Source organism: Equus asinus, chromosome 21, assembly GCF_041296235.1.
Source record: "Equus asinus isolate D_3611 breed Donkey chromosome 21, EquAss-T2T_v2, whole genome shotgun sequence".
In the NCBI taxonomy this organism is placed as follows: Eukaryota; Metazoa; Chordata; class Mammalia; order Perissodactyla; family Equidae; genus Equus; species Equus asinus.
This window is the reverse complement of record NC_091810.1, coordinates 92,093,602-92,111,962: the sequence shown is the minus strand read 5'-3', so window position 1 is coordinate 92,111,962 and position 18,361 is coordinate 92,093,602. Positions and strand designations below refer to the sequence as shown.

Here is an 18,361-nt window from a genome sequence, read left to right as displayed (position 1 = left end):
GAAATCGTTTGTACTTTTTTCAGGGAGTGGGAAAATAACTAGGTGACCTGTGGGAGATGGTGTAGTCATATCAGTGAGAGAGGCATATCTGACTGGAAAGCGATGCCCCCTGTTCGCTGAATTGTAGGAAAGTGGCCCCAAAGAAACTCGAAAGGCGACTCCCAGCGCGCGCGCGCCCGTTTCCACAGACATGTATTACAACCTCGTAGTTATATGCACTTTCCTGCCGCTAACCCTCGGCTCTGGGATTCGCTTCTGTGGTTTGAATAATTTTGTTGGTCTGCTGTGTATTTCGTGGCATGGAGTTTTAGGCACCCGTGCTAAGCGGTCGTTCATTTAAGCACTAAACAGCGACCTACGAGCGTCCGCCGTGAGCCACATGTTATTTTTTATTATTAGTTCTCTCCTACTCAGGAACGTGGAAGAAACAAGTGCTGCGCTAGAGGTTGGACAGAGCGGATCCAGATGTTGGCAAACACGTCTTTGCCAGTTATTTCTGAGGAGCCGAGAGAAATTGACTAGGCAGCCGGAGAGGAATTGACAAGAGAGCTGATCGCTCATCGGAGGCGATTTTGTTCATTAGCAGGCGCGACTCCTGCGCCTGGGTCTGGCGGGGCGAGCATATAAAATGCAACTTTTGCCCCATTGGTTCGCTAGGTGAATTAGCACATACTGGGACTGAACAGTCCTTGACCTTTGCCTTTATGTTTGCGCAAATGTTTGCCTAAAACACAATCGGCCTTGACAAGGGAGCATGCTACCGTGTGACACTGCCTATTCACCAGATAGATGTTCCCTGCCACACACGACCCAGAGCAGCCTTTTAAATAGCTTAGGTATTTGTACAAACCGTATAAATTAATGTCGGGTGATTGCTAGTTGCTGCTTAAATAGAAGACAATTTAGATGTGGGATACACATCTCTCTCTGGTCTTTTTCTTTCTTTCAAGAAAGTTGATAAGATGACCAGGAAACAAAACTGGAAGTGGAGAAAAGTTTTTGTTTGGGGGAGTCAACAGATTCTTGTTTGATTAAATGAACACAGAATGTAGTTCCCTTACAAACGACTGTCGGTGAAGATGGGGAGTGAATGAAGGAAGAGAGAGGAACAGTGAGGAGAGCTGTGAGGGACTCATGCTCAGGAAAACCAGTAATAGGGAGGTTTGGGAAATGAACTCGAAGATCCTGGAGGATTTCTTGTTCCTGGAGGGACCAGAAGAGTCAAGAGATTCTCAGGGTCCTGGGAACCCTGTGGAACTTGGGAAGTTTCCCTATTCCTGAGTTTTATTATTCTGAATGCTTCCTCCAATAAAACTAAATACTTTAGCAGGAGGAGAAGCACATCTTGTGAAAATCTAAAATTGGTTGAAACCCTCTTTTTAACTTCTGCACTGTAGATCTGAAATGATTTAAAGGGCAGGGCTGCCTTTCCCTAAACTTTGACATAGGAAAAAAAATGAACTTCCCTTGGCTGTGGTTTCTAGCTGGGTTCAGAATTTTCCACATTCCTTTCATTACCAGCAAGGTGGCGAAAACCTCACCAATTTCCAGGGCTTAATTTCTGGGGCAGATCAGACTGCAGAGACACGGAGGACAAATTAAGAAAAACAGTATTCCTTTAGGGAGTGTCGCTCCTTTGGGAAAGAGGAGTATTTACTTTCTTTGTTTCAAAACGATGCATTTGACCAGGGCAGTACCAACTCAAGCCACAGCCTGGGGATGAAGATTCAAGGGTCTGAGAACCACTGTGGTTGCTCCAAACCTTGGCCAGGTTCCCTCAGGCTCCCTTTAACCATCTGCAGGTGGAGGGAAGGTGAGTCACTGCTGTGGCCAAGCTTCCCTTGGAAGCCCCTTTTCTTGTTCTCGGGTCAGAATTTGCCCTCTTCCTGGTGGGTTATGGGTCAGAGCAGGGGGAAGTTTGTTTAACAAAAGCTATATTCCATATAGAATTTTGATGTAGCATGAAAGTGGCAGAAAAGTATGAACAACAACCCAGGAATGCAAAAGAAAACATAAATGTTCACACAAGCAGCTTGCAGAAAATTGTAATATGGAGAGGTTGTAAGAAAAGTAAACATAAGTGATACAGATGAAAATTAAGGAGACTACATCTACTTTTCAATAATTTCCCCTTAAAATTTTCTCAATTAACAGATCAGATTTGTTAGTTTACCCTTACTATTTAGTTAATAATGTGGCAGGTATGAACTATTTCAAAACAGTTTTGTAAGATTGACAGAAAACTACATGAATGGTAGCCTGTGTATTTTGGCTTTAGGTTTAGAAATGCAGGCAACTGGATATGCACAGAAATCATATGTGCATTCTCAGAGGATATTTGCTCATTTTATTAAACTTATAATCATCTTAACTATTTTTAAACAATTGTTTCATTTAAAAGGAAAATGATTCTAGGTATTCTCTTCTCTCTCTCTGCCCCTTCTCACTATCCCCCAATCTTTTAGAGAATTTAAGAATTAAACTTATAGAGATGCACATTTTAGGGCTTTATTCTCTGAGAAATTTGGCAGTAATGTGGAGAAAGCAAGGCAGGGGTAGGTTTCTAGCTGTGCTGTAGCTGCGCTTGTGGTAGATGGAATTTCTTCAAGTTTATGGGTGAATTGGGACCTAGAACACACAACCCATGCTGATGAATGTAAGGGACTTAGATTCAGGTCTAGTTATTGTAAAAATCAGTTTAAGGATTTGAGAAATTTGCAAAATGCTTAGTTTGAAATAGACATATTTTAATAAAACACATCAAATTACAAAACTAAGTACTATATAAAACATATTTCACATGTATCCTAGATAGCAATGATTCAAGTATTTAGTCCATGTATTCATTTAATTATTCAATTATAGTGAATCAAATTGAAGATTAGAGATGATTAATTTGATCTACTACTGACAGACGTCTAGAAATTGTGCATATTTCTGGCCAAAGCTAAAATGGTATTAAATATTTATGCTGTCAAATCTGTAGGTGGTTTTATCTATCAGTGTTCAAGAGGACATATAGTAATTTACTGATACAAATGAAGACACAGCATAACTGCCCAAACTATTCTTATTCAAATGAATAACACAACTTTAATGGAGAAGAAAAGAGAAAAATATTTTATCATTTCTGGAAATAATCAACTTTCATAGTAATTTTTTTAGAGCAAAATGTGTAAAAATAGTTTTTAACTATATTTGAAAAATTAAGGTAACATTTATTCTTAGGAGCTGAGTGAGACAAATCTCTGCGGAAATGATTTGCATATGAAATTAACATTCATTAAAGGTAAATGATTGCATTAAGCTGAGACCAAAAACTGTAGAATCTTTTAGATGACTCTATAGTATACATTAACCTCTATGCTAACGATTTTCTTTCCGACTTTATTGCAAACTGGCATCTGTGAAATTCTATATTTCACCTCGCAAGTAAAATTAAATTGAAGAAGTAAAGGTAGGTTTCGAGTGCTAGAGAGAACACCCTGGACCTTCTTCCGATTCTATCCCATCAAAGGTAATTCTTTCCCTCTAATTTATGTAGATACACTTACATTCTTTTAATAATCCTCAACAATTACTTGTTATTAAATTCCTTACCACTCTGCACATGAAAATTTTGAGATGATTTGGAGGCATGTGATTTTAATTTAATTACGGAACTTAAGTTGGACTAGCCTAAATATGCCACTTCCAGGCATTATGTTTGAGCTCGTGAATAGCCAAGCTGTGCTAGAGACCAGCTCTTCCCTGGTTGGTGACAACTCTAGGTTTTCTTGGGACAGAGAAAGAGAGTCCTTCTCACCTCCATTTTAATTCACAATCTCTGATCGAAAAGATTGTGCTCCGATTTCCAATGCCTATTGCATCCAACCTCAGGCCCTAATTACTTCCCGCTGGCAAAGAGAACGGGCAGGCTGGGGCAATGCTGAGCAGGGCTTGGGTTCCAGAGGACATTTGGAAGGGGCCAGGCCAAGCTTCACTAAGGAAGTTCAGGACCTGGATACTAGAAATTGTCCCCATGGATAGTCATGGAAAATAGACTTCGGGAAGCCTTGGCCCCCACCTCAATCCTCTTTTTTGTGAAAGTTGTGAATTCAGAGTTAGGGGGAGGGCGAGGTGAAGGCATCAGAGGGTGGTGCAGGGCCTGGGAAAGTGCCCACACCTGAGCAGTGTGGGAACCACATTCTCACCTGGCACTGCAGGTGTCCCTTAATTTGCCAGTAGGGCATAGCTGTGTTAATGTGACTGCGGCGGCTAAAGGATCCCCACAGGGAGCACAAGCGTGGCAGGCACAGTGAACGTCTGCGGGGTAGGGGCTCATTCTCTGATTTATCTGGAAGCAGGCTGGTGGGGGAGCAAGGGCCCAGGGGTGAGGTGTTCCCAGCTCCAGCTCTGTTGCTCACACTTATCTGATCCCTATTCAATGTGCATTTCTGCAGTAGCAGGGGATGCCCTTGCGGGCTTCACCCTCCCACTCACCTTCTCCCACCTGGTTTGCTCACCTCCTCTCTCCCTTCCATACTCCCCCAACCCTTCGCTCAGCCCCTCCTCCTCGCACTCTTTGACAGCCCCTCCTGTCCCCTCCTACCCCCTCTCCCTCTCACCTCCTTCCACTCCTATATAAACCTACACAAACCCACAAACCCCTCAGGTCTCCTCCACCCTCCTTAATTCTCTCACCCTCCTCATACCCTTTACGACCTCATAACTCTTCACTCCTACATCCTGTTATACTACCCATCCTCTCTCAGCCCCCCTCAAGTTCTGACATCTCTGCCTCTCCCCATGGTTTTACACCAGCCACTCCCCCTCAGGCCTTCACACCTCCTCCTCCTCTACACTCCTCACACGCCTCCTGGCATCCCCCTTACTTCTCACATCCACCATGTTCACCTCTCCCACACTCCATACATACCCCATACTTGGACTCCTACTCTCACTCACGCCCACCTGCCACCCGCTCCGACTGCCTTTTGCCTGGTGGTATTTGAACTCCTCTGTCTGTTTTGGAGAACCTAGCCTCCACCCTCTTCCCCTCTGACCCTTTCTCCCTCCACAGCTTCCGCCCATCTCCCCCTCCCGGATTCTGGACTTCTCTTTGAAGGAGAGGACATGGCTGCCTCCCCTTTACCTTTATCACCCCTGAGGGCTCACAGTCACAGCCACTTGGGTCTGGGAACTGGAGAAGTTCCTCCCCAGTGCCCTGGGCTGGGCCAGCACAGACTGGAGTCAGAACCTCTGATCTGACTTCTCTCTCTCAGTCCTCAGCTTCAGAGAGCTTTTCCTTGACTCTCTTCCAGATTTGTCTCCAGACTTCAGGGACACAAACTCAGAAGTGTAGCATTTCCATCAGCAGTGTGGGTGGTAGGGTCCTTTAAACTGGTGGTTCTTCAACTTCATCAAGCTTCAGAATTACTCAGTCTGTTAGAACAACCAGAGACTGCTGGCCCTCACCCCTAGAGTTTCTGATTCAGTAGACTTGGGGTGGGACCTGAGAATTTGCATTTCTAACAAGTTCCCAGGTGATGCTGAGGCTGCTGCTCTGGGACCACATTTTGAGGAAATTTAAACAAGTCTCAGTAGTGTGAAGTGATAGGGAGGTCCAAAGAACACAGAAGTTAGGGAGCAGAATGATGCTGCCTAAATGGGAATAGTGCCCTAAAAATTTCCCAAGCCAGAAGATACTTTCGAAGTATATATTCATTCTGGTGAGTGTTTAGTTTCTCAGAAAACTGCCAAATCATCTCCATTGTTAGGGTTTTATCCACAAGAGGAAGGGAGAAAGAAAGGAGGTTGGGTCTAGGACACGTCTTTTCCTAAGCCCTCACTGACAATTTTTCATAAAGCTAATGGTGTTTAGAGTTGGGGGAATCGGGTCTTGGGTCACTGAAAGTGCTAGTCACTCTGGGTAGGTCTGTTGTTTGTGAGCCTTGGGGTGTGTGTGTTAGAGAGTTTGCTGACTACCTTTGTGGTTAGACTTCATTCGAAACAGACAGGAGAACCCCTGCTCTACAGAACCACCTTTTCTAACCTGGGTAGTGGTTACCATGGTTACTTCCTGCTCCCTCTCCATCTGCTGGTGAAGAGGCTCACAGACCTCTCCCTTCAGTCCTTCTTGAAGGCTGGAAGGTGGCCCAGAAACTTTTGGCCAGGTCATGTTCTGCCTTTTCAATTGTCTAGGGAATGGTTTTCCTAATTTATTTAGAACTGCAAAGGTACATGTATAAAGAAGGAGAAACATAAAAAACAAAAGTTTAAAATTCCTTAAATTCAACTTTTTTGTGTGTGGGTGTGTGTGTGTCTATGTGGTATGCTTAACCAGGTAGAGAACATATACCATACGCAATCATGATGCTAGACAATAGTTTCTTTCTTTTATATTTGAGTTTACTTGACAATATAAATTCCAAATCCTGGCCAAGAATATCTATACATTTGTCTGCTGGCTGATTTTGCCACCAGTTTTCAATCTCATTTTCTCTAAGTTTTGTGAGCAGGGCAGAAATTTCTAGTATGCCTTTGGAGATTAGAATCTAGGAATTCGAGTTCTGAGATCTTGGCCAGTGTTTGCACAACCTGTTCCATATTTACAAATCCTTAGCAATAGTTCAACGCCTGAAAATTTCCTCTCTTTTCTCTTCATACTACAAACAATTATACTGTTCTAATATGCTTTAGGAAAAATATAATTGCATTAACATGTTTCTATTATAATTCTGTTGTTAAAAATGACTAGAATTTTGGTAATGCGTAGCTGTTTTCCTGGTGTGAAAAAAAAATTAAATTCAACCTTGTCAAATGTCCATTTGCTAGCACATTTTCTTAGTTGTATTTTAGCCAAAAACATTACAGACATTACTAAAATGTTCCCAGGGATCAGCACACCAGCTCCTGGAGAAATATTTGGATAGACATCATAAAACCAAAACAATCCCGTTATCCAGATTTTAAAGGTTTTGAGTTAGTCTTGTTTTCCTTTATCCCACGTTAAGATCTCTGTATATTATTCTATATTTCATTTCAAATTGGAGCTTTTATCCAATTTTACTTCCAATTGGGGCTTTTTAATATAGAAAAGCCAGAGGTTGCCAAAGGAATTGGATACTTAATGTTGAATCCAAACTGAGTAAAATTTTGAAGTATATACAATCCAGTTTTCTTATTAACTTGAAATTGAGATCAATGTAACGCAAATCTATTTGTGTTTCCTGCTACCTAAATAGAAAATCCATTGGGACAAAAACCAGTCTATAAACGTGTGGTCTGCATGTTAGATCCAGAGGTAACCAGTTTATTAATATTGCTACTATATTTAAGTTGTGGGTGATGAATCTATTATCTAAAGAAATGCTCCAAGTATCTCAAGGTCGAGGATCTTACCAGGGTCTTGCTTTTGGGGAAATGGCCCAGATACGTTTACTCAGAAATGGTCTTACCAGAAAGGTACTGTGGCAAATAACATCTAACCATAATGATAATGTTAATGTTACTGTCACTTTGGAAAAACTCCCTGAATTTAGTGTCTGTTTACAGTTGGTTTGGCATTTCCCCCAAACATCTAATCATGCTTTATGGTGAAGTATGGCTGTCGGTTGTTTCTTGACTTGTGGTATCTAACCACGGCCTCCTGGCTGGGTAATCTCCCCTCTCCTGCCCCCTAGCGGAGGGTTTGGCAATGCACCAGCAGCTATGACAACCAGCGATTATTTATTGATCACCTGCTGTGTGCAAAGCACTGTGGAAAAAGCTGAAGCGTGTCCAGATCTGGGCAGAGTCCAATGTCATGCAGGGGCTTTATAAGATGATTTGAGATGGACCAGATATTCTAGCTCTGGGGCCTTGTGGCTCCTCACCTGGGGGCCCTCTTCAGAACCCTGATCTCACCATGTTGCACTTGGAGCCTGACTCTGGCATCTCTGGCCACCAGAAGGTCCTAGCTGCAGCCAGTTTGGGACCAAGAGGCTGTCTGCCCCTTGGCGGGCCTGGTGATAATTTGAGTGCTCTTGTCTAGTGCTGTCCGGTTTGACCCGCAGTTACAACCAATCCTGGATCAGCATTGTCAGACTTCGGTTCCACCACACTCTGTTTGAAGAGTCCCATTTTGTGCAGTGGCAGCCACAACAAAACCCAACTTTCCTCTGTGACTTTGTTCTTTTGATTTTTAATAGATCAAAGAGGTGGAGGGAGGAAGGAAAAGCAGGGGAGGGGGGGAAAGGAGGGGAGTAGGGATTGTTGTCGTGTCAAGATGCAGTGCCCATTTGAGGCCACTAGCCCCATTAGAAGGGAAAAGTGCACGGAAAAGGGCGAGAAACCTGCACTCGGCGCGGCATTGTTCGGGGGATTCGAGCTGCGGCCGCGGCCGCCATACAGTACGGTCTCCATGGCAACGCAACCTGCTGCTGCCACCGCGAAACTTGAAGGCGCTTGAAAGGGCTTGAAGAGACCAGAATCACAACCCTCGTTCGGTTCCCCGGGAACAACGGGGGAAAATAAGAGAGAGAAAGAAAGGAGGAGGAAAGGAAGAAGGAGAGGAGGTGGGGAGAGAGAGAGAGAAGGAATATGAATGAACGGGAGAGAATTGGAGGGAAAGAGAAGGCAGAATATGAGAGAGGGAGGCGGAAGGCTGAGAGAAACCCCACCCCAGGCCTATGAATGCTGGCATTGTCCTTTCTTTTCTGAATCTGATTTACCATATCATAACCCCCAGGAAGAAGAAAACATCAATATCCCGAAGGAATGGAGATGTTTCTATGGAAAACCTAGGAATTTTAGTCCATAACAGATCTGGTGTAAAAAAATCAAAGAGATCAAAGGCAGAGCTCCCGGGAGTATAGATGCGTCTCTGAATTAAAGATGGACGATGCTGACTACAAAGTACTTTTTTCTTCTTTATTCAGTCTTCTGTTTCCATTTCAAGGGAGGTGCTGGCCTCGTCATATCTGAACTAGACCGTCATTGTGAACAATGTCATGAAGGGGAATGAAAGGAGGAGTGGGGGCACCAGAAACTCGGCTTCCTCTGCCCCAGCCCGGTTTCCAACCCTCTTCTCCAGCAGGCTCAGCGGAGGTGTCAGCCCGGCCCTCCTCATAGAAGGAGCTCCTGGCGAAGCTCGTCCCACCCTCGATTATACGGGGGCACTTAGGAAAAATGGGATCCGCTGAAATCCAGAGAAGGGAGGCTGTGTCCGGCTGGCTTGATGCCTCACCAAATTGAGCTCAGGGCACTCTCCAAGCTCAGCGTGGCAGTTCTGGTGTGGGGAGGAGACAGCAGGATCTCTAGGCCAGATATGGGCTGGGTAGGATGTAGAACACCCTGGCGCCAGGAATTGGGGGGCGGCCCCAACAGTTGTCTTTGCAGATGTGGGTTCCTGGCAGCTCTTCCAGGAGAGGGCCTCCCAAAGGGGAAGATGTTGGGGGCGACCCAGCTAAGTGAGGCATCTCTTTGCCTGACAGCCCCTCAATTTGCAAGTCTAAGAAACAAATTCTAAGTGTTTTTTAGATACTCGACCAGCTGACTTCCACTTTTCTTTTTCAACCTAAAGCAAAGTGGAAAGTCAGGGATGGAAATTCCCGGGTGTATCAGTGGAAGGGCATGCAAAGGAACAGACAGGCAGCAAGCAGTCCTAGGGAATGCCTCCTCCACCTGCGCGAAGAGAATTCTCTGGCCTGGCCTGCAACCCGTGTGTGTGTGTGTGTGTGTGTGTGTGTGTGTGTGTGTGCGCGCGCGCGCTCATGTTGGCGTGAACCCCAGTGTTCTGAGAAGGGCTGCTCACATCTCTCAAGTGGCTTGTGGGCTTGCTGTCCAGCTTCTCTGGACTTTGTGGCTGAGAAATTAAAACAGTAAATCTTCAAAAGCTGGAGACTCTCCGCTTCCTCTGGAAAGAAGCGAAGACAGTCAGCCTGGAGGCGTGCGTGCGTGCGTGGGGAGCCCAGCCTCCAGAGGCTACAGGCCTTTGCCCCAGTGTCTCCCCTTCAATTTCTCCAGCAGATGTGTATTAGAGAAGTCAATTAAGTTGTTTGCAAACATGCACGGGCTGGTGTGTACCGAGCAGGGAAGAAACCTTGTTCCCAGTGTGGGATCAGTGTCTGGCCTGGCCACAAGCACCCTGGGGGCAGCCTGACACTAAGTCAACAGTGTCATGGCCGAGGGGCCCCTTGGTAGCGGCAACAGCTGTCCAGCTGCCCATTGTCCAGTCAGGGCTGGAGCCTTGTTGCTGCCCCGGCGCCAACTCTGTGCACAAAAACAGACCAGGGCAGGAGGAATGTATCCCCCACCCTCTCAGCACCATCCGGGCCACCAGACCCTCTCTTCTGTCTCTCCCCTCCTCTCCAGACATTTTTTCTCCTCAAGTAATGGAGGCCAAAAAAAGTCCAGAACCTGGGGAAAGGTGGGGGCAAAGAAAAAAGACTCCATACTTCCTAGGCATGGGGATGGGCAGAACATCATCACAGAACAAAAGAATAGAGGTTGGAAATTGCAACAAAACTGAGAGCAAGAATGATCTTGTTACAGGTATTGGTTTATCCCTAGTTGTCTGTCTCAGAGAAGTTGGTGAGTGTGTTCGATGCTGTCAGGGGGGCCAGGGGCCAGGGCAGTACCTTTCCAGAGCTGTGAGTAGGGGAGGTGGCCTTGGGTCTTGGTGGCTCACTCAGGGGACAGAAATGCCCCCAGGGTTCAACTATCTGGGTGGCTCCTTGCAGACCTGCGTTTCTCCTAAGGATGAAATTCCAACACCCTCTCCTCAAGACTCCTGCCCCCTTCACCGGGCAAGGGTGGGGAGTGTGGGGAGTGCAACGGGTGCGCTGAAAGCACTGGGAAGGGGGTGGGGCCAAGATTGACTAGGTCTGTCTGGCTCCGACTCCCAGAACTGCCCATGACTTCAGCCGGTGCCGCAGGCCCTGAACTGGCTAGGGTGAAGTGAATTTCTCTCCTGAAGCCCAAGCCCAGAGGTGTGGGCTGAGGGGAAATCTGCAGAGCAGCTAGCCCGCATCGAAGTACAGGGATGTCTCTGCCCAAATGCACTCTCTGTGGCCCCCACTGCAGAGGGATTTGTGGGACACACCTCTCAGAATTATGGGCTGAGTGGCCCACTGGAAGCTTGTCCAGCTGCCGGGGTCTGCTTTTCAGGCCCTCACTGAGCCCAAAGTCTACAGAGTGGCTCAGATCCTCAGAGAGCCAAGCTTGGGCTGCCTCAAACCAGAGCTGTGCCCAAGTTCCCAGTTGTGGCTAATGGCACTTGCCAGATAGCTGGCCACTTGCCTCTTTGCTCTGGAAAAAAGGAAATTAGTTGGCTGCTCTTGTCTTGGTGTTTGGCACGAATTCCCTCATTGCCTCTTTTCTCTATTTAGAAAAAAAATCTTAAATTCCATGTTGAGTAACAAGTATCTGCCAGACGTTGGACAGTAACACTGTTCATCCGGCTTAGGTGGCTTCTCTTTTATTCTTTTTATTTAGTGAACTCCTGACTTCAGAAAGTTGGAGGTAAAAATCATACCAAAATTTTAAAACACTATCAGGACGTTGCTGCTGAAAAAACCTGGAGGGCCTGACTGGATAAAAGCCTTTGACTCAGACCCAAGGGTTTCAAGGACTAAAGCTCCAACCACCTCTCCATCAATGCACAAGAAGTTGAATTGTTTTTAATTTTTCTTTTTTTGTAAATGACAGAGAGAATAGCGGAGGGTCAACTCAGAGCTAAAGTTGTGAGTAGCAGAAGCTACTGAGTTCCTGAGTCCAAGTGCAGAAATAAGCGTCGAGGTCCCAGCCATCGAAGCTTAATCGTCTAAGTTTTCAGCGCGGAGAAGGGTTGGGTTTTAAGCTCTCCGACGTCGGCTCCGGTGGCGTGCTGCTGTGTGTGATTTGCTGGGCTGCTGGCGGGGGACCTCAAACAAACTACCGGATTCCAGAAAGTCTGTCTTCCTGTTTGCCGGACCAGGAAAACTCTAGGAATTAAAAGGAAACTTCCGAAGGAAGGCGGGAGCCTGCCTTGGGGTTCTGGCCCGCTGGGGAGGGGATGTGGCAAGCGCGCTGTTCCTGTCGCCCAGTGCAGAGCCCGGGAGCAGATACACGGCGACTGAGCCTCCCAAAAACGGTCAGCGTGTAGAAGCTTTTCAGTAGCCTTCTTTTCATAACATTTAGTTCGCAAGTTTCAGGGTTTTGCTTTTGTTCGGTGAGACATTTGCCGAGGACAAATCCGATGGCAAATCGTTTCTCAGGCGGTTGTGCAAATTCTTCAAGGAGCTGGCGCTGGGGGCGCGCGCGGCAGAAGAGACTGGAAGCCGCGCCAGGCGGCTCAGCCTCAACTCTCCAAACGCTGCGCTTGTCCTCCGGGCTGGACGCCAGCCTGCCCTGCTCGCGGGCCTCCCCCATGAGTTGGAAGGGATGTGGGAAAATATTGGGTAACTTTGCCATGTCCCCGACAAATAAACAGGGTAATTAGAATGACGCAGATGCCGGTGTTGGCCCTCACGTTTTTTATGATCGTTAAAGGCAGAGACTTGAAAAAAAACGTAATTAAGTCTAATGATGGAGCTTTTCTTCTCGTGAATAGATGGCAGGTTAAACCAATTAGACACATTCATCAAATTCTTTCCACCAAGTTTTTCTAGACGTTAGGGTATGGTCTCAGTACAGCGCGGAGACCCGCACGCTCTCCACGCCGGGCGCCGGGCAGGTGGGGGCGCGCCGAGCCAGTTCAGCGCGAGCTTCCCTCCCTCCGGTCCCGGAGGCCGCCTGCGCCGGCCGCGGGGGTTCACGCTTGAGCTTTTCTAGTGCAGCATCGGTCCCTTCCTACTCAACTTCTTTCCCAAAAAGCCTCTCAGAATTAACGAATTTTCCGTTCCTCCGAGTGGTCAAGATTCCCGTGTGTGAGCGTGTTTGGCAAAATCTAACTTTTCCTGGCGCAGAAGAGCGCCTAGAAAAGGCCAGAATTAAGAACCCTGAGAATGGAAATCGGCTAATAGGAAAACACTATTAATTCTCCTTTTGCGCTTCCCCCAGCATCTCCTGCTGAGGCCGGGAGAGAAGTGTTTCCGAGGGGACCAGATCTGCAGGGGGTGGGTGGGTAGGGGGCGATGACGACACTGCAAGGAGAGCGAGTTTGGAGAACAGAGGTCCGGCCTCCGTGCGAGCGGACTTAGGACTTAAGGTCCTCAGGTTGGAGCCGGACCCAGACTCCCCCCAGAGCTGTAGCGAGTTGAAATTCTAGGGAGTTCTCGAGAGGACCGGGCTGTCAGGGCCTCCTCGAAAACAGGAGTTCCATCTGTTGGCTCAGACCCCGCGCGTCTACCGTGTGAACGAGGTCTCCCTTTCCATGGTCACAGGACTGACAGGAAGTCCTCGAGCTTGTGCGGAGCAAAAGAGAGAAACGATTCTATGCGCCAGGTTCCTACTTACGGCCGCCATAGACTTTTCAACAACAGGTGGAGGGAGTGGAACGCGGCTTCTCAGCAGATCCTAGCATCTAACGTGCATCCTTCAACATATGCCCATAGGTGTAACATTAATATGTATTTGCATTATATATAGATATTTTTATATTCATATTATCTCACCTAGTACATATCACAGTATTTGGTGTATATTGATGTATACTTTCATTTTATTTTTATATATTAAAAGAGTACATTAAGTCATATATGCATTTATATTAGGTGGTATAAGTTATATATTACGATATATATGTATATTGGTGATAAATATTATAGTAGATGTGTATTGCCATTTGGGAACTATATTATATATTAAGAGATGGCAAAATTGCATTTAGGGACCAATATTACCTAGTAGGAAACGTATTATATATTAGGTGATAGATACTAGGCTAGAGATATATATATGTTTATTTTTAGAGTGCGTATTTACAACAATTTTGGACGATGCAGAGTGGAACCTTTTGAGCTCCATCCCCAGCAAGGGACCAAGCCCAGCTGGCCGAGACAAAACCCAGCACCTTCTTTGTAGCGCCATTTTGAACCTCTTTTCTTGACCGTCTTTCCTGCATCACCTCCACTACCTTGAGATAAATAAGAAAATCATACAATAGGTAGACAAACAAAACACTCCAACCTTCTCCCCACCAAGCCAAGTGTGCCTTCGCCTCAAGCTAGGTTTTTTTTTTGGTGGGGGTGGACGGTTTGAGTTTGTTTTAGTGCAGGAACTTTTCCTCTGGCATGGCGACTGTCGAGGGGTTGGCGGAGGTTCTGGACTTGGGGCAAGGAGACTTGAGCAGAGGGCGTGACCCAGTCCTCGTCCTGCCACCGGGAAATACGGTAGTTGAATGGGAGGAATAAAATTTAGAATGAGAGCCAGCATTTGGACTATTAGGCATGTGAGCACAGCTCCTAGATGGAATTTTTAGAGCCACTGGCTCTTCAATGTGAGTCTGTGACACCAGGTTGCGGATGACGAGGGGAGCAGGGGAGAGGAGAGTTTGAAAAGCTTGGATTTGCAAGAAGACCAACTTTTGAACTCTCCACGCAGATGGTGCAAATCCGCCTGTAATCATTTTTCAGCTCATCCGGAAACTGCTCTCGAAGTGAAGCCCCAAAGTAAATAAACACCTCCCTCCCTTCTCAAAGTCATGCCTTTAAAGGGAACTCCACGGGCCTAATTACGCTTGAATTATGCCAGGAGCTCCGCGAAGGATGGAAGTTTAGACAAATAATTGCGCCATTGTGCGCGGCCAGCCGGCCCGCGCGGCCTCCCTCCCGTTTTCATCACTCGGAAGGCGGCGGGGCTCGCAGCCACCTGAAAACCGCCGCCGGGGGCGAGCCAGAGACTCCTGCCTAATTAACCTACTTTTCCACCCGGTGGATGTCAAGATTTTAGAAAAAGAGTTGGAGGAGGGAAAAGAGGGACACCAGGGTTTTCTGCCTCCTCCCTGAAGTCGAAGCAAAGTTGTGTTGCCAAGTTTTGTTGTGATTCCTTGAAAGCTTGTACACTTCAGGCAAAAACTGAAGATGCCCAGGGAATTGCTTGGAAAAGCTTCCGGGACTATCATCGGGAACCTCGAGGAGAGGCAACGTTTTGGAAAACGAATGTCTCCTCTTTGTTTCGGTAGTGACGCCGTAAATCATCGCGGCCAAACAGGTTCTCTAAAGTTGGAATTAAATGGGGAAAATGTGAGGACCCCCATAATTTCCAGGTGAAGAATTAGATTAATTTTCCAAATGAGAATGTAATTAAATTCATCTCAGATATAGTTGCCTGACTGAATAGCAAAAAGTTAGGGATTTTAACCCAGAGAGAGTGTCCTCCCCTGCGAGTTTGGGGAGTCACCAGCTGCGATTATTTATGATACTCCACTTACATATCGATTCCGCATTCAAAACCAGAGAATTCACTTCCATTTACCTTAATTTCGCTAGGACTGCAATTGGGAGTCACGTATTTGGATCATGTTCTCAAAAAGGAGAAATCTATCTGTAATTACCCCCAAACCTCATGAGTTCGTATGGAAACTCTGCACTAAAATGATTGAATAGCACACTCTTTGGCTTATTAAGTCTCTGAAATATTTTCTTACATTAGCAGAATTTATAATATACTAGCTCTCTATGAAGATAATTTTGGAAGAAAGTGTATAGGCTTTGAAATTTACAGAAGCTGAGGGCAGAATGAGCATTAAAACAGAAAACTAAGCATCCTTGTAGATTGTTAGAAGGATTTTCTTTAAAAAATTTAGCTGATTTGCCATTCAATTAACTGATCCCCTCCAGCTTTAAAAACTCCACAGGGCCCAAGCTAAAGGTGTACACAAGCATTTTCCCAGAGGGCTTATGTAAATTTATTTATTCATACAGCCCAAGGCAACCGGTGTTTGGTAAGCAGAGATGCTAATGGGGTGAGGGGCTGGTGGAGGGAAAATACTTCTGAAGTGAGTTCTTGAGGAGCAAGTTCCTGAATGGTGTTCTTTCCTTGGAAAGTTGTTTATCAGCCCACAAATATTTTAGTGAAAATAATCAAGATGCCTTGAGTTAATCAGCTGTCAGTTCCACAATTAACTGTCTTCTGCATTTTTCGGTGACCGTTTTCCTGTCCACATATACTCAGGCATATAGAGAAGCAAAAAAAATGCCCAGAAAGATAAGTCATAAATACAAACATGAGAACAGAGTTGTTCGGGCAGAGTCGGAATAAGTAACATAGAATTAGAGAAAATGAAAGCTGTTTGGAATGTGAGCCGAGTCTGTGACTTTAGAAAGTGCTAATTTAGGAAATCTCATCTCACAGAAGGCATAGGCATCCTTGGGTAGGCCCTGACAAGGTACTTAGAAAGTAAGCACAAGGCCCTATAATGTGTGCTTCTTCGAGAATAAGAATTAAAATGAGGTAAATGGTTCTAATCTCACATTTAATAAACACTTAGGATTCTGGGAGGCCTGGCAGGGGCTAAAGTTCCATAGTACTTTATCGACTTTGAGTCTATTCAGTAAAACATTTGCATTCATTGCTCTCTCCCAAACTTCTCTGTATACATTTTTCTGTTTACCTCAACTCCTCCAAAGTTTTGTGAGAAATCTTTGATAATCTACATAAGCCTGAAGCTTTTATTCCTACCTCTTGATCATCCCTTTAGAGCTTAAGATATATTCATCTTGAATGATCAAATTCCTAGAATTACACAATTATTTAAATATTTTTCTATAACTATGGGTTAAATATCTCTAAATTGCTCCTTTACAACTCTTTTTAATATAGGGCTAATTTTTAGTTGATTCTAAGTAGTTTTGTAGCATAGTTCTTTGATTAAGAGTTATTTTTATTCTCCGTAATAGCTGAAAATTCACTTTCCTGAATACAGTAAATACCTGTAGCCCCTGAGATTTCATGAAGTTCTGGTCTGCAGTTATAGTAAGAGACTCAGGCTGTTTTCTGTGTATTGTTATTTTTATATTTTCAAACAAGTGAGTAGAACCATTATTTGTTTATTAATCCAGGTGATTTTTCTATCAATTAAAAAAATCCCTAAGATCTATTTTTTCCTATTTCTTGAAAAAACACTTTGCTTGTAATGGCTTAATATAGCTTTTCTTTAACTGAGGCATCCTCTCTCTCTTTTGAAGATTTCAAGGCAAAATCATAGCAGAGCCATTGGAATGAAGGACTGTAGGGAAAATAAAGTTTCCTAAAGATGCATGGGCTTGGATCTGTGGCTAGTCAGATTGTATAAAAAATGCACACAATCGTCTAAGCTGATTGGTGGGCTGAGAGAATACCTCAGGCAAGTTTTAGTGTCTTGGTGTGCTTAGGGATGAGGATTATAATTTCTTTCCCAAAGAAAAAACTTCTCTGTAATATTTGTTGTTTTCAATATCAACAAATCTTATATTGGAAACATGGGTGAGTGACCTTAATCAACTAAGGTGGAGGAATAAAAACGTTTATATTATCATCTTCCATCGTGAAGTATAAATGTGAATTAAATTAGGATAATTATTTGAATAGTCAATATATTTTTTAAAATATTAGCTTTGTATATATCTGTATATATACACACATACAGACAGATAGACACATATGTATACACATGCACAGGTTGAAACAAATTTATAAGAGTTTAAAACCTTCTTTTAGGTTATTTTTACAAAAGTAAAGATAGCTATAATGAGATAGTCTTTAAATAGTTTTTAATTTAGCTAAAGTAACAAACGATAAAATTAGCTATTTGCTAAGAAATAAGATTGATATAATACGCCACCTCCTCCAACAGCCATTTTCGATTTCAAATTTTAGATACTCTACTCTCTCATTAAATGAGCTTCTCTTGCAGGAAGTTTAATTTAGATTGGTTGAGTCATACCTTTTTTATGTTAGTATTTATTGAAAAACATCCTAGTATGTTGTCGCTGCCTGGGAATCGGTTTTATATACCTGTGCTTTCGTAAATGTGGAAAACCCTTATTCACAGTTACCTTCGTCTTTATAGCAAGAGCTCAGCTATTTTTTTTACCCTAATCAACTCAATAGACCTTTAAAATGACATAGTTTTTGGTATAATGCAACTGCGAAATAAAAATAGAAACTACCAAAAGCAGCTTATTCATATTGGCTACAGTGACATTGGCCTCACACTGGACACATTACATTTTGGAGGTGGGGCTGATATCCCAGAACATGTGCAACCTCCATGGAAATGCTAGGCTTCAAAGCTGAGACTATAGCCCCCCACTGTGTTCCTGGAAGCTGGCAGCCTTTCCTAGCTGCCTGTTTTTTTCTTTTCTTCTTCTTCTCTCCAAAGACCCCCAGTACATAGTTGTATATTGTAGTTGTGGTCTTTCTGGTTGTGCTATGTGGGATGCTGCCGCAACATGGCCTGACGAACGGTGCCATGTCCATGCCCAGAATCCGAACCAGT

The 18,361-nt window shown here is 44.6% G+C and overlaps 1 long non-coding RNA gene across 1 annotated transcript in view; it reads left to right on the top strand.

Moving 5' to 3' along the window:
• LOC123279568 (uncharacterized) overlaps positions 1-18,361 on the top strand; it is a 274,829-nt gene that overhangs the window by 971 nt on the left and 255,497 nt on the right. The gene's annotated exons all lie outside the window — the stretch shown is intronic.